The sequence below is a fragment of the Cupressus sempervirens genome, chromosome 5, assembly GCF_028749045.1.
Source record: "Cupressus sempervirens isolate cs-2001-9-10 chromosome 5, ASM2874904v1, whole genome shotgun sequence".
NCBI lineage: Eukaryota > Viridiplantae > Streptophyta > Pinopsida > Cupressales > Cupressaceae > Cupressus > Cupressus sempervirens.
The window spans coordinates 770,712,683-770,726,963 of record NC_143122.1 but is presented as its reverse complement, the minus strand read 5'-3'; the positions used below and the strand labels follow the sequence as shown (position 1 = coordinate 770,726,963).

Genomic DNA, 14,281 nt, shown 5'->3' with positions numbered 1-14,281 from the left:
ACACACATTCTAGAGATAAATTGATGCTAATTTAGTAGACATTAAAGGAATGGACATCGATATAGCAAAATCGCTGAAGTTAATCATTAGTTGAGAAGAAGGGAAAATTGACATATGGGTGGAAAACATTGGATGGAAGATTAATATCATGAGTCAACAATTGGAAGAAACGGAACAATTCTTAAACTCCTGCAAGCTACTGAAAAAGAAGGCCTTGGGGAATATATTGATGATTGTAGAAGGTATCCCTATTAGCAAACACACTCAAGATCCAGACATATCTTCCATTTTGGAATGGATAGAGGCAAAAATTAGCACCAAACTTGGCAGCAAATAAATTTTAGATGCTAGAATTATGATGAGATTGAGAAGTCTCTCAGTGGCTTTGGATTCCTATATTCAAAACTTACCAGGTTATGTCATAGAGTTAGATAAAGTCAGAAAGAGACATGATCTATGCAAGCTGAAAATGCAGAGCTTAATCATCATTAAAAACAAGGTGTTGGCTCAAGTCATCAAATCATTTAGAGCATACAAGGAAAACTTGACTCTCCTACTCATAGCACCTATAGATCAAAGAGCAAGCTTAGGAAATATTAGTGATCATAGTTAAAAGTTAGAAGTGCATATGTCTAAAGTTGTCTCAAGTTTTTATTTATATATTTTGTAAAAAGGTTAGCTTTAGAATTAATTTTGGTTTTGGTCAATGTCTTATCTTTTTCCAACTATAGTTAAGCATTGAATGTTAGAGTTGGTTACAAACTATCTTCGAAGTAGTCCAGACTCTAACTTTCTGAGTAGTTACAAACCTAAAAGGTTAGTTATTCTAGAAAAGCTATAAATTCTAAAATCTCAATGTAGTAAGGGACTTTTTAGACTTGGAGATAGGGAACAATTATGTTTTGATAACAAGGCAATTTTTGGAAAGTGTGTACAATTGTTGTTCTTGTAATCAATCATTTCTTATATTCTTGGTGCTAAGAAATAAAGAAAGTACACTTTGCGTTCTCTCTTTCTACATGTCTAAAATGTTGAAATATTGATTCTTTCTTTGTAATGGATGTTTTTACATTATTGTGCAAATGCTCCTGAATGATTGAATCAACATTGTATTAATGACAACTCTCAAGCATAGTTCTTGATTGTTTTCATTAATAGTTTACATTGTTTTTATGGAAACATTGAAGTCGTGTGGTGCATTCACTATCAATGGTTTCCTTTCTATTTTCTAAGTTCTAATCATTTTCATTGAAAAATAAAAATGTTTATCTTACGAGGGAGTTGCCCCTCTAAACGCAAAGGAAGGCCAGATATCAAAGGCCTATCCAGCTGTTGGAGTAAGTGATTTGCCACACACTCCATTGGGCTAAATCGCATATTTTCTAAGTGACAAATTTGTTTACCAATAAGCATCTATGCATCTATAAAATTAACTAAAAATTTGCTAAAACCATTTGTATTGCAGTGGTATACAACATTGGGAAAAATTAATCATTGAATGTAGTTTAACGATTCTAAATAACACCAAAAAAAATAGAATACTTTAATTTAACCATTTTGAAATACATATAAGCTAAGCTAGGTAGAGAAGAAATTGCATTGTATGTTTCTTCCTACATTAGAAGAAAGCAAAGCATTGATCCTAATTACAATGCATAGGAAATGAAACACTTTCTAATTATTGTCATTGCACACAATCGGTGTATGCATTGCGAGTCAAGAAAGTGTGGTTGAAGGAATGATTTTTCTTTATATTCTAGTCCTAAATTGTCTCCATCAGTCTTAACAAAATCACAATCAACTTGAAATTATAATTTGAAACCAAACGAAATAGACACAAACGTTAAAAAATGCATCGGTTCATTTGAGAGCAATACACATAAAATATCTAGTGGTCCACTGATGAACGCCAGGTAGGGTCCACAACAAAGAAAGAGTAGTGGTTGTAGATGGCAACATTTACACAACATTCAAACTAAACCCACTTAATTGTTAATTAATTAAAAAATAACATGCAATTAATATAACACTTTAATTAATTAGCCGATAGGCTATTATAGGTGGGCATTTCAGCCCAAACCTGTCTGACTACAAAACCACTTACCATTCAACGATTTTTCATGCTGAAATCATCTATGGAAAACAAATCTCTAAATATCAAAACAAAATTTCCTAAAATCACATCAGATTTCCATGCCATGCAGTCAAATCAGATTTCTTCCATGCGATCTAATCAAATCTTTTGCAATAAAGATTTGGATTTTTCAGATTTGCTTTGAGATTATTATATAAATAGGTTGCAAATATAAGTTGGGTCTACTTTCACAGGTTATTTTTCCTGCAAGATTTGTCCAATTTTGGCATGGACATTGCTAACAACATGAAACGATCTGTTCAAAATCTTGAGCTACATCAGTAGCTATGATTTTAATGAGTCGTTTTTTAGGATTGTGTGTGCTATGGTCTCTGTCTAGAGAGGTATTTTTATTGAGTTCAGTGGAGGCTTTGAATTTTGATCTCAAAGCTCGATTTGGAATCGCACTGGCATCTACTACTTCTTTATCTCGGTCTATGAAGGAGGACAGACTGAGAAACAAGCGTGGCGACATAGGAACCATGCGACTAGAGAGAGAGGGGCCACCTACCAACTATGGAGGGGATAGGAGACTTGTAGTCGATGTAGAGGAGGCTGACAGTAGGTAACGATAGCCTACAAGCCTACTATTCTAAAGGGCTCAATCGAGCATGGCCGGTGCAGCCCCTACAATTCTATGGGTTGGTGCAGAAGTGTTCTGGTGCATGCATTGAGTCACTAAAACATGACATCTAATGCATATCCCTGGTTTGTAAGGACATAGTAAATGCTAGCCTGTGACCAATGCCCTCGCTAAATAGAGACTTTTACCTATGCAAAATTTGTTACTAGATGGCCTTCACTTCCACATCTAGTCAAGTAGACCAGGCAACTGAGCCATTTGTGATTCTTGAACCTCCCAACAAAAAGATGAAGTCCTCCTTGTCTGATGAACACTTTATGTATTCATCAACCATTGAGGCCCGGACACCAAAGCAAATCTGGCTCTGCAGATGTACAATTCTCTGAAGAAAGCTAGAATACAGGCGTATCTTGATTGTGAAGAGACTCAACTGGGAGACTCAATTTCTTCCACCATAAAGAACGCCATTTTCTCTACCACAGTGCACATAGCCATCTTCTCACTCAGATATGCAGTCTCATTGGTGTTTAGCCGAGCTTGCTCTAATTTTTCAAACCAAAGCCAGACTTATTCCCATGTTTTACCATGTTGACCATTCAGACTTCTGGTACATCAAAAATGGAGTTGTAGATGCATTTAATAAACATGATGTCTTCGTGAGTGAGTAATATTGGGGCTTTTCCCATCTTTCCGCTTTGGCGACTACCCAGGAATGCTCTCCCATTAATAACTAGACTGCTTTTGGGAGTCCATATTTACCTGAAAATACCTTTCTACCTTTTTAACTGTAATTTCTTTCTTATCATTATCCTTAAAATCGTTTGCTTTCTTTACAAACATGGCTGTTGGATTGTATGCAAAGAATTCCCTATTTTCTTTTATTTCCTTTGAATTGTAAAGTAGTAATAGCAGTGAAATACTATGCTAACCTTGGATACATAATTTATATTTTTGTGTACAGGAGTACAAAGGATTGAGAACATGGGTGATGTTAAGTTTCCTATCACTTACAAGCAACTAACTACAGATATCAAGGTGAGGCTGATCATTGAACTTCTTCCCAGCCAAGTCGATGAGTTATATTGCCCTTTGTGTATCTTTTCCAATAAATAAGTTATTCTGAGATTGAAAAATTCAAAAAAATTATTCCTTTGAATCCACACATTTCAATTTGTTTTTACAATAGATGTGATCAGAAAACACAACGACGGCATATGCAATATGTGCATTGCAAGAATCTAGGCCTCAAATATGAAATTTCTTTCATTTAACAAAATATGTGTAATGATACATAAATATCATACATCTATTTAAAAGATAAATTTATGCACGAAGACTTGCATATGAGATAATGTACAGAATAAAAGTGGTTTGTTTTCATAATTGCAGCTCATTTTTTAGTGAACTTATTTACATTACTTATTTATTCTATAAATGCCTATAATGTTCTAAAATCTACCAAGGATCAAATTTATCTTGACTGAAAGATTCTTGCCTTGTCTGAATGAGTACATCTAGTATCTTGTACATTTTTTTGTTGTTGCAATGTGCATGAACCCTATTTAGCATCTAACAACATTCCTTACATGATTGTGCTTCATACAATTGCCTATTTGCATGTTGATCCCAGTTTGTTTGTCTTCCATCATCTTTTAGTCCTTTGTCACTACTGTCAATCCAATTACCATCTAAATAAAGCTTACACATCGAATAGCATGATAGGAGATGATTTTTGACATTTTAATCTCAAATGAAATCTACATTAGCTTTCAAACATAACATCTACTTGGAAAACCATTCAACAACGATATTAGTTGCAAATGAGGCAGATGTGAGTTCTTGAGTCTTAGAATGCTAAGATGGTTGGATTAGATGGGCTGGGATTTATCCACCAAGCCATTCAGTTTTGCTGCAATGAGAGAAAGGATATATATGTTAGTAATAATCTGATTTTTCATAGAGAAACATGTTAAAGTAGGAGGTTGGGGAAGCTTTAAGTGACTTAAGGGATTGCCAAGAGCCTTCCAGTTCTACGCCTAGGTTAGCTCTTTATTTTTGCTTCAAATTCCTCATTTGCTACATAGTTATTATTATTTTTACATATTTAAGTCATTTGAGTATTGGCCTTGGAGAATAAAAGTCCATTTTTGGGGTACATGGAGTTGTTGTCTTTTAATGCAATGTTTGTTGTCTTCTACCAACATAACTTTAGGAGAAATATTTGTTCTCTTTTAGTGAAATGTCTCTGTCGAAGCTTTAGGGCTGAAGTGTTGCCTAAACAACAGATTTGGAAGCCCATTTGAGACCTACGATGGTCTTCCTTGCTTTTTTCCCACATAAAATCGCTCCTCATTGCTGTGTTTCCTCATACAGGAGACTTAATGCCATTGGAGAGTTGTTGGATGATCGGTTGTTGTGTAAAGGTTGTTACTGTTCCAAATCATACTCAGAATCTTCAAAAAAACAAAACAAAATTAAAATTTGAGTATTGTTGCAGTGATGCTGTTTAGCTTCTTTGATTTAATCTCGTTCAAATTGAATTCCACATGGTTGTTATCTGGATCATTGCATCAAGTCTCCATGTCTCTATTAGTAATCTTTTTGCATTGCTTCCAAAGAAACCACTTTTGCTTCAACCTATAAAAGCTATAGTTTTTTGGTCTATCATTCAACACTATTCAATTTGGTAATAATCTCCTGCATTTTTAGGTAAATTTTGTTCTTCAATGTGAGTGGGAAATTTGATTTCGGCATTTTGCTTTTTAGAATGAAAAGATTCGAATTGCGTTGGAGGAGAATCGATAGAGCCATAACAGAGTCCTATTTAAAAAAATGCACAGCTTGTGCACAATTACAAAGGTGCAAAAAAATCTGCATTCAGGCAGTATCTTTCACCTTACAATTACAGATCTCTGCTGAGCCTCCCATCAAAGATAAATAAAATTTTGTCTTTATCCAGAAGAGCCTAATATGCATGAATATGCAGAGTAGTGGATATACCTTGCATTCCACTTTGCAGCCCTCGAATTGATGATGCAGATCAGTGAAATCGCAAGAACCTGCCAAGAATTTTCTAGAATTTGTTTTATCTAAACGAACTTTTTGAAGCTCTATTTTCTAAACTTCAATGTCATAAAATCATTTTTAGCTCTACTAAAATTGTCATTAGCCAATGAAATAATAGAAATTATCAATTGAAAATTAATTAAAAAATAACTTTTTTTTAACTTTAGAAATTGACTATGTGTTTCTTATAAAAATTAATTATTCCCTGCCTCAAGAACTAATAAATTTGAATTCCTTAAATTTTTACTTTAAAAAAATTGTATTATTTTTAATTATTATTTATGTCTATTTAAAAAAAAAAATCTAACTAATAAAAATAAAAGAAATAGCTTAATTTATAGTTTTTTTTCTATATTGAATAAAAATTATTATTGTATAATTATATTTTGGTTTTTATATTAATTAATCAAATACATATATATCTAATTTCTTATATATTTTTAAACATGTCTTGAAAAATGCAGTTTAACATAAACAAATTTTTTAGTTATATAATTTTATGATTTATTGCATGTTATGTTTGAAGTATGAAGAGAGGAAGAAATCTTCAAGGGGATATAGTAATAGAAAGGGCACATTGAGAAGAGAGAAGAGTGAGAGATAAAAGGAGATAGCAATAGGGAGGAAGATGGAGATGGAGATGGAGATGGAGGAGAGGGATATAGAGAAGAAAATAGATGGATAAAGGGAGAGAGGTAGATAGAGATGGTAGCAATAAATTTATAGATAGGAGACAAAAGGAGAGAGGGAGGGAGGGACAGAAGGAGAATTATAAAGATAAAGATAGAGGTAAGAAGTGATATATAGATAGAGGTAGAGAGGGGGAGATATATAGTCATTAGAGAAGGATGTAGAGATAGCAAGATATAGATAGAGGGAGAGGGAGATGGGGGAAGAAATATGGAGATGTAAGGATTTAAAGTTATAGGATGGGTGTGATGGAGAGAGATGGATGGATAGAGAATGGGAGATGTGTGTAGAGATGGAGTGGTGAGAGAAAGATAAATTTAAGAGAGTGGGAGATGTGTCCATAGATGAAGTGGTAAGGAGAAGATAAAGATAATTAATGGTCTTAAAATGTCTTAGGTTTGAGCTCATCATCCTTAATTGAGAACAATCAAAGACATTGATCTTATGATTGTTATTCTAAGCATCGATATGTGATACCAAATGTTTCGTCCATTTACCCCACCTCGGAATGCAAGAACCCTCAACATGAAGGAGGTCAGTGCAAAGAATTAAAGAAAGGTGCCTAAAAAGACACCAAATTAGAGGGAGGTTGAGGATAGAGAATGACTTGAGAACCAAAAATTGAGGTACCACTTGGTTTGATTAAATAACAACTACTCCATCCAAAAAGAAACATAGGGAGAGTAGCATACAATAAACATGTGAGTTGTTGAAAACACTCAACAAGACAAGTTAGAAGTGCCAAAAGAAGTTAGCAACACACAAACCAATATGACATTCATACCTCCACACAATAAAATGCATAGTCCATGAAAGAAATAAGAATGTCTCCAAGAGGATGAATGAGCAACAAAGATTAAAAAGCATGTTACTTTCAATGCTAAAAAAAATCAATGAAAGTTTATTTATAGCTAGTCCATATATGTAGCCCACATAGCCTAGTTTGAGATGACTAGATAAGATAATTTTTTGTTATGTAAGAATATGTGTAATATGCTAAGAAAATAGTAGCTTTTGTTCTTGTAATTAATGTTAGTGGCTGATATATTTTTATAGTGATATATTTTATCAAAACAATTACAAATTATAACATATATTGACATGGAAATACAAAATTTATTATTAATTTATGTTGAGGGATGTGAATACTAATGTATTGATCGAATTTAATTTCTTTTGCTTATCTAGCCAATCATTATATAAAATTTCAAAATATTGCATACTAATCTTTTAAGCTATAATAAATTTTGTTGTTTAATAATTTAGAAAAATATAAGTATCCATATTTTACTATTGATTCATGATGGGAATAATCAATGCATAAATGAAAGGCAAGAACCTACAACACAACAGTAAATTGTGAGCCTCTTATGTGGGAGGTCTTGGGTTCGACTCTATGCACTCTTAATAAATAATAATAATTAATCACAACACATAATAATTAATGTTGGCTTCGGCCTCTTACTTATCCAAAAAATAAATAAATCAATGTATAAATGAAAGAAATTATCATTCACATTTTAGTATAGTTCAAATAAATTAAATTCTTATGATAAAAATATAGCTATATCAATAATGTAACTCATATTTAAAGTCCTACAATATTTAAAAGGAAAATAACAAAGAGTCACGAGAGTAGTTGTAGGTAGAGAATACATTTAAAAGTATTTTGGATGATTTGGACACTCAAGGGACTTCCCATATACAACTATCATCTACATTTGTGAAGCCAAAACAAGGAAGAAAGACTTATACATTTTCATATTTCATATCAAAACACGATATGTCATATAATTTGTTTCTATATTATAGAAGAACAATGAACTAAAAACAATTTAAGATATGTCATTTTCTTAAGAGTGATTTTGAACAACGTTGAGCTTAGTAAGCTTTGAAATGTGTATCCCACATAATGTTGAGAAACATGTGTCTCAACCTTGCAATCCTTTCTTGAAAAATTCCAGAATTTGTTTGTGGAAGTTTTCCACTTGTTTATGCATTGGAAAATGGTTAGTGAGTTGTTAAAATGAGTCTTGTCCATAGTAGAATATAGGTAGGTCATTTTTAGAGCCTTGATTACTCATTTTGTGACTTTTATGGGGGTCTAGACTAAGAGACAAAATTGTGGACGGGATTACTATTTTAACCTGGTTGTTTTTCCATATTGTAAATGTAAATGTCAAAAATGGGTAACATGTGGCATGGTAGTTTTGCCCATGGTTTTGTAAAACCATAAGTGGTTTCCAAGTTGTAAAATCACTATAAAAGGAGGGCTTGGGGAGGTGTTTGTGTAATTGAGTTTAGTTTGCAAGACTGGTGCTAGAAGGAGTCTCTCCAAGTTCGATTTGTGGTGATGCGCTCCTGTAAGAACTTGCATTGCAAGTGTATTGTAATCATCTTTCTTTGATAATACATTGTGTGAGTTTTGGAGGGTGGGATTTTTCTCTCGGAAGGGTTTCCCCACAGTAATCATTGTGTTGTGTGTTCTTTGTTATTTTGATTATGTTTTTATGCATTTCTTGAGATCTTTGCAATAGTTACTTTGATTTGCATAATCATCCTCTCAAAGATTAGCATAGGAAGTGATTCCACGCACCTTTGCTTCCTTACAAGTGGTATCAGAGCCTGGCCAATTTTGGTTCTATTTGTTGGGTATAGGGTTTTTTGAGCTAATCAAGGTTTGAGTGGGAGCTTGTGTAGAGCATTTCATTTCTGTGTTGTAGGATTGAAAAGATGGCAAGCATGTCAGGGAGAATTGATGTTGAAAAGTTTTTTGGCACAAACTTTGAGATGTGGAAGCTGAAGATGGAAGATCTGTTGTCTGATCAAGATCTATGGGATGCAATTGATGAGAACAAGCTGAGACCCATAGATCCGACATTAGCCACACAATATGATGTGAATGATAGAAAAGCTAAAGGTCTCATTAGATTGTGTCTTGCAGACTCGATTATGATTAATGTCCATGAAGAACCTATCGCGAAGAAGCTTTGGAAAAAGCTTAGTGAGATCTATCAAGAGAAATCACTTGTGAATAAGATTTTCTTGAGGAAGAAGTTGTATTCCTTGAGAATGGAAGAAGGTGGACAAATTTCTGAGCATCTGAAAAGGTTGAATATGTTGGTGACTCAGTTGACCTCAGTAGGGGTGGCAATGGATGAAGAAGAAAGGTGTCAAATCTTGTTATGTTCATTGCCAGATTCATGGGATAGTCTTGTGATGGCTATAGGGAGCACTTCAGTTGTCTTGAAGATGGAGGACATTGTTGATTCTCTACTTTCTGAGGAGATGAGAAGGAAGGTCTCTCTGAATGCCAAAGAGGCTTTGAGTGTTCGTGAAAGACCAAAAGAAAGAGGCAAGAATGAAAAGCAACATGGCCATTCTAAGTCCAAAAATAAGGGGTGATCGAAATCCCCTAGTAAGTCCAAGGCAATATGTTGGAATTGTGGCAAACCTGGACACTTCCAAAAGAACTACAAAGAGGAGAAGAAAAAGAAGAAGAAGAAGAAGCAAGATTCTGATTCTGAGTCCAAGAATGAAGATGGAGATGCTTTCATTGCAGCCTTGGCCACTCATGCAAGTGAAAATGCATGGTTAATAGATTCAAGTGCATCTTTCCACATGACTCCTAATAGGATCTGGTTTAGTAAGTATGAAAATTTTGATGGTGGTAAGGTATATTTGGGTGATAATTCAGTACTTGACATTGTTGGTCGTGGAAGTATTCCTGTGAAATTTTTTGATGGTAGAATTAGAAGATTTGATGGTGTCTTGCATATCCCTGGACTAGCAAGGAATTTTTTATCTATTAGTAAGCTAATAGATGTGGGTGTGCATGTACAGTTTTTTGAAGCAGGTGTAAAAATGGTGAGAGGTGCTATGGTAATAGCAAGAGGAAGTAGATTGGGTACATTGTACCAACTTGATGCACGCACAGTCGAGTGTAATAGTACTTCTGATAAGATTGTGAAAAATACTACTCAGTTGGAGAAGGAGAGATTTTCTCTTTCAACAGATGGTCATGGTTTTTGGGTACCTAAGGGTGCTCTGTCTACCGAATCAAAGTTTCCTGCAGAGAAGACTATGTTATGGCACTAGAGACTTGGCCACATAGGTGAGAAGGGCCTACGGACCTTGAAAAATAACAACCTTGTTGATGGGTTGAATGACTACAATCTTGAGTTTGATTTTTGTGAGCATTGTATCTATGGTAAACAAAACTGCATTCGATTTTACTCAAGTTCTCATAAGTCTTCATGTATTTTGGATCTAATTCATTCAAATGTATTTGGTCCAGTTGATGTTCCTTCTATTGGTAGATCAGTTTATTATGTTTCTTTCATTGATGATTTTAGTAGAAGAACATGGGTTTATTTCCTTAGGAGTAAAGTTGAAGTTTTCGATCGTTTCAAAGAATTTAAAGCAATGGTTGAATTGCAAACTGGAAAGAAAATAAAATGCTTGAGAACTGATAATGGTGGTGAATTTTGCTCCAATATTTTTGACACATTTTGTAAAGATTGTGGTATTAAAAGAGAGAAGATAACTCTATATTATCCACAACAGAATGGAGTTGCAGAAAGAATGAATAGGAACTTGATGGAGAAGGCTAGGAGTATGCTGAGTGGTGCTGGACTAGAACAAAATTTTTGGGTTGAAGCTATAGCCACTTCCTGCTACCTAATAAATAGGTCTCCTACATCAGCTCTTGTTGATAAGACACCAATGGAAGCATGGTTGGGCCACAAGCCTTCACTTAGACATTTGAGAGTGTTTGGTTGTGAGGCATATGCTCATGTGCCAAAGGAGAAGCGAACAAAATTGGACAACAAAGCTGTCAAATGCATCTTCATCAGATATAGTTATGGTGTGAAAGGATACAAGCTTCGGGATCCTGTTGCACAAAAGGTATTTTATTCCAGAAGTGTTATTTTTAGAGAAACTAAGCCTTCTTCTGTTACAGTGGAGCCAGAACAAATTAAAGAAAAGAACGATGTGATTCAACTTCCTGCTACACCTGAGAAAGTTGAATCAAGGCCCTTAAAAAGATGAGATGTTGAAGAAAGCTCTACGAGTTCTGAATCATCAAAGGAAGAGGGAGAACCTAATCATGAACCTTAACCTCCTGAACCTGAACCAGATCTTGTTCGAAGATCTACTAGACAAAGGAAACCACCTAAAAGGTATGGGTATTCTCCTGATGATCGGAGGTGCATATTTGCATTGAATGCTAACATTGATGAACCGAGATCTGTAGAAGAGGCTCTTGGTATGAATGACTCATAGTCCTGGAAAATAGCCATGGATGAAGAAATGGCAGCTCTTAAGAGGAATCGTACATGGGACCTTGTACCATTGCCTGAAGGACGGAAGCCTGTTGGTTGTAAATGGGTGTTCAAAAGGAAGATGGGTTCAAATGGAAGCATTGAGAAGTATAAAGCATGTTTGGTTGCAAAAGGTTACTCTCAAGTTGAGGGAGTAGATTATGGTGAGATTTTTTCTCCAGTAGCCAAAATGACATCCATTAGATTTTTTCTTTCTATTGCAATAGCTTATGATCTAGAGATCGAGCAAATGGATGTGAAAACTGCTTTCCTTCATGGAGATTTGGAGGAAGAAATTTACATGTCACAGCCAGAGCACTATGTGGTGAAAAGTAAAAGTCATTTGGTCTGTAAATTGAAGAAATCCTTATATGGTTTAAAACAGAGTCCTAGGATGTGGTACCAGAAGTTTGATACATATGTGTTGAGTTTGGGATTTGTGCGATCTAAATCTGATCACTGTATATATTTCAAATATGATGGTGATGGTTTCCTAGTTATTGCCTTGTATGTCGATGACATGTTGTTTATTGGCAAAGGAAAAGGTTTGATTGTAGAGTTAAAATCAAAACTCTCAATAAAGTTTGAAATGAAAGATCTTGGTGCAGCTAGGCACATTCTGGGAATGGAGATTATACGAGATAGATGGAACAAAAAGCTTTGGCTAGGCCAAAGTAAGTATGTTGGTACTATTTTGAAAAGATTCAATATGCAGGATGCAAGACCATTGAGTGTTCCTATTACTATGGGAACAAAGCTTTCTAGCTCACAGTGTCCTACATCCCCATTGGAGATGGAAGAGATGAGTCGAGTACCATATCAGAGTGTTGTTGGAAGTTTGATGTATGCTATGGTTTGTACAAGACCAGACATTGCCCAAGCAGTGGGAGTACTTTCCCGTTATATGTCTAATCTAGGAAGAGCACATTGGGATGCAGTAAAAAGAGTTTTCAGATACTTGCGAGATACCTCAGAGTACTCAATATGTTTTCATGGAACAGGAAGTGAGAATTCCTTGGATATTCGAGGCTATGTGGATTTAGACTGGGCTGGTGATGTTGATAGAAGAAGATCCACCGGTGCATATGTGTTTACATTATTTGGTGGTGCAATTAGTTGTATGAGTAAGCAACAGGTTGTGGTCGCTTTGTCCACTACTAAGGTAGAGTATATGGTAGCTACTCATTCCTGCAAAGAAGCCATCTAGCTAAAGAGATTGTGTTCAGATATAGAGCTCAAATAGGGTGCAGTGACAATTTATAGTGATAGCCAGAGTGCAATCTGCCTAGCGAAGAACCCGACTTTTCATGCGAGGACCAAGCACATTGATGTACAATATCATTTTTTGAGAGATATGATCGAGGACAGCAAGGTGAAGCTGGAAAAGGTAGAGACTTTGGTGAATGTTGCTGATGCATTAACTAAGCCCGTGAGCATAGAAAAATTCAGGTGGTGTTCAAAGTCTATGGGCCTCTCAGCCCCTAGCAATTAAGTCCATGATATTTTGGATCCCCTGACTCTTGCAAGGTGTTCAACAAGTGGGAGAATGTTGAGAAACATGTGTCTCAACCTTGCAATCCTTTCTTGGAAAATTCTAGAATTTGGTTGTGGAAGTTTTCCACTTGTTTATGCATTGGAAAATGGTTAGTGAGTTGTTAAAATGAGTCTTGTCCATAGTAGAATATAGGTAGGTCATTTTTAGAGCCTTGATTACTCATTTTGTGACTTCTATGGGGGTCTAGACTAAGAGACAAAATTGTGGACGGGATTACTATTTTAACCTGGTTGTTTTTCCATATTGGAAATGTAAATGTGAAAAATGGGTAACATGTGACATGGTAATTTTGCCCATGGTTTTGTAAAACCATAAGTGGTTTCCAGGTTGTAAAATCACTATAAAAGGAGGGCTTGGGGAGGTGTTTGTGTAATTGAGTTTAGTTTGCAAGACTGGTGCTAGAAGGAGTCTCTCCAAGTTCGAGTTGTGGTGATGTGCTCCTATAAGAACTTGCATTGCAAGTGTATTGTAATCATCTTGCTTTGATAATACATTGTGTGAGTTTTGGAGGGTGGGGTTTTTCTCCCGAAAGGGTTTCCCCACGATAATCACTGTGTTGTGTGTTCTTTGTTATTTTGATTATGTTATTATGCATTTCTTGAGATCTTTGCAATAGTTACTTTGATTTCCATAATCGTCCTCTCAAAGATTAGCGTAGGAAGCGATTCCACGCACCTTTGCTTCCTTACACATAAAATTCATATCATGTGATCAAACAATTGCCAACTCACATCATTTTATGTAGTGACATTCCAATTATTAAAGTATAAATAAAATCTAATATAAACTAATATTTATTAATTATTTATAAATAAGAATACCAACTTAAACAATCAAAATTTTGTAAGTCAATAATTAAAAAAGAGATGCTAAAATATTTTAAACTAAACCATTTAAATGAAATTTAATCAATATGCTTATACTAATTC

The 14,281-nt window shown here is 34.9% G+C and overlaps 1 long non-coding RNA gene across 2 annotated transcripts; it reads left to right on the top strand.

The window, feature by feature from the left end:
- The first annotated feature begins 2,320 nt into the window (after nucleotides 1-2,320).
- On the top strand, nucleotides 2,321-3,975 carry LOC149558189 (uncharacterized). 2 transcript variants are annotated; one of them, XR_016352446.1, is made up of 2 exons: nucleotides 2,321-2,699; nucleotides 3,679-3,975. It is a non-coding gene; the product is annotated as an uncharacterized LOC149558189 (long non-coding RNA). The 2 variants fall into 2 exon arrangements; XR_016352447.1 differs by having other exon boundaries at nucleotides 2,321-2,775.
- Nucleotides 3,976-14,281: the final 10,306 nt, after the last annotated feature.